The sequence below is a fragment of the Cebus imitator genome, unplaced genomic scaffold (assembly GCF_001604975.1).
Source record: "Cebus imitator isolate Cc_AM_T3 unplaced genomic scaffold, Cebus_imitator-1.0 Scaffold168, whole genome shotgun sequence".
Classification (NCBI taxonomy): domain Eukaryota; kingdom Metazoa; phylum Chordata; class Mammalia; order Primates; family Cebidae; genus Cebus; species Cebus imitator.
Window position 1 is genome coordinate 1361246 of NW_016107483.1, and position 2715 is coordinate 1363960.

General features: G+C 36.1%; 1 non-coding gene across 1 annotated transcript; it reads left to right on the forward strand.

Moving 5' to 3' along the window:
• The first annotated feature begins 254 nt into the window (after positions 1-254).
• On the forward strand, positions 255-360 carry LOC119473578. The gene has a single exon (XR_005202786.1). It is a non-coding gene; the product is annotated as a U6 spliceosomal RNA (small nuclear RNA).
• The last annotated feature ends 2355 nt before the right edge of the window (positions 361-2715 follow it).

Here is a 2715-nt window from a genome sequence, read left to right on the forward strand (position 1 = left end):
GAGATACAGCTACAAGCATGGGCATGGGAAAGATAACCCCAACTATTGACAAATATTGTATGAGGGAGCTGTGGGAGATGGAGCCTTCCTCTGCTATTTCCAATTGGTATGGGTAAGAAGAATGGTGATCAAATCATCTTCAGAAGCCTCTCAGGAGAACAGAAAACTGACCAGTGTGGAGTTAAAACAGAGCATTTTCTTTCACAAGGAAGCTCACAGGGCAATTCTGAAAGGCAAAATATCGTTCAAAACTCATGCTCACTTTGGCAGCACATATACTAAAACTGGAACATACTGATAAAATTAACATGGCTCCTGTGCAAGGATGACACACACATGCAGAAAGCATTCCACATTTTCACTACGACAGGATCAAATCTGCACATATCAATATTAACCTTGAAAGTAGATGGGCTACATGCCCAAATTAAAGGGCACAGAGTGGCAAGCTGGATAAAAAAGCAAGACCCAATGGTATGCTGTTTTTAAGAAACCATCTCATATATAATGACACTCACAAGCTCACAGTAAAGAGATGGAGGAAAATCTACCAAGCAATTTGAAAATGCAACAAAGCAGGAGATGCTATTCCAATTTCAGGAAAAACAGATTTTGAACCAACAAACATAAAAAAGACACAGATGGGCATTGCTTAATAGTAAAGGGTTCAATTCAGCAAGATAACCTAACTATGGTAATCACATAGGCCCTTAACCCAGGAAACCCAAGTTCGAAAACCAAGTTTCTAGAGACCTACAAAGAGATTTAGATTTCCAAACTCAGCACCCACTGACATTATTAGACAGATCCTCAAGGCAGAAAACTAACAAAGATATTTGGGACCTGAACTCTGTACTTGACCAAACGGGCCTAACAGACACCTATACAACTCTCCACCCAGAAACAACAGAATATACATTATTCTCATCTGCATATGACACATACTGTAACATCAGCCTAACAATCAGCCATAAAGAATGTTCAGCAAAATAATAATGAAAAAACCTAAAATTGTACCAACCACACTCTTGAACCACAGAACAATATAAATATAAACCAATACTAAGAAAATCACTCAAATCCATACAATTGCATGGAAATTAAACAACTCACTCCTGAATGGTCTTTAGGTAAAAAATGAAATTAAGGCAGAAATCAAGAAATTCTTTGAAACTAATGAGAGCAAAGATATAATACACCAGAATCTCTGGAATATCACTAAGGAGTGTTAAGGGGGAAATTTGTAACACTAAATATTCACATCAAAAAGTCAGAAAGATATCAAATTAAAAACTTGGCATCATACCTACAGGAACTAGAGAAACAAAACCAAAGCAATCCCAAAGTGAGTGGAAGACAAGAAATGACAAAAATTAGAGTGGAACTTTAGGTAATTGAGACACACAAAAAAAAACCATACAAAGGATTAACAAATCCAGGGGGTGGTTCTTTGAAAAAAATAATAAGATAGAGAGACAGATAGCTAGACTAATGAAGAAAAAAAAAAGAGAGAAAAAATACAAATAAACACAATAAAAATTGACAAAGGGAACATTACCACTGACTGCACAGAAATAGAAGAAACATTCAGAGACTACTATAAAAACCTTTATGCACACAAGTTAGAAGACCTAGTAGAAATGGATAAATTTTTGATACATACAAACTCTGAAGATTGAGCCAGGAGGAAATTGAGTCCCTGAACAGACCAATAATGAGTTCCAAAATTAAAAATGTAACAAAAAGTCTACTATCCAGAAAAAGCCCAATATCAGGCAGATTCACAGCCTAATTCTATCAGATGTATAAAGAACTCCTGGCAACATCCCTACTGAATCTATTCAAAGAATTTGAGGAGGAGGGACTATTCTCTAACTCATTCTATGAGACCAGCATCATCTTAATACCAAAACCTGGCAGAGAAACCTCAACAACCAAAAACCCTTAGGCCAATATCTTTGATGAATGTAGATGCAAAAATCCTCATCAAAATACTAGCAAACCAAATCCAGGAGCACAGCAAAAAGCTAATCCACCACGGTCAAGTAAGCTTTATTCTTGAGATGCAAGATTGGTTAAACACATGCAAATCAATAAATGTGATTCATTACATAAACAGAACTAAAAACAAAAACCACATGATTATCTCAATAGATGCACAAAAGGTTATTAATAAAATTTTACATTCATTCATATTAGAAACCCTCAACAAAATAGTCATTGAAGGGGCATACTTCAAAAATAGTAAGCCATCTCTTACAAACCCACGGCCAACATTATACCAAATGGAGGAGAGCTGGAAGCATTCCCCTTGAAAACTGGCACAAGACACGAATGCCCTTTCTCACCATTACTAGTCAACATAGTACTGGACATCCCGGCCAGAGTAATCAGGCAAGAGAAAAGAAATAAAGGCATATAAAAAGGAAGACAAGAAGCCATAGTAACCCTGTTTACAGGTGATATGATTCTATATCTAAAAAACCCCACAGCCTCTGCCCCAAAGCCTTCTGAACTAATAAACAACTTTATTAAAGTTTCAGGATACAAAATAAATGTACAAAAATCAGTAGCATTTCTATACATCAACAACATTCCAGCTGAAAGCCAAATCAAGAATGCAATCCCATTCACATTAGCCACAAAAAGAGTAAAATATCTAGAAATACACCTAATCAGGGAGGTGAAAGAGCTCTACAATAGGGATTATAAAAC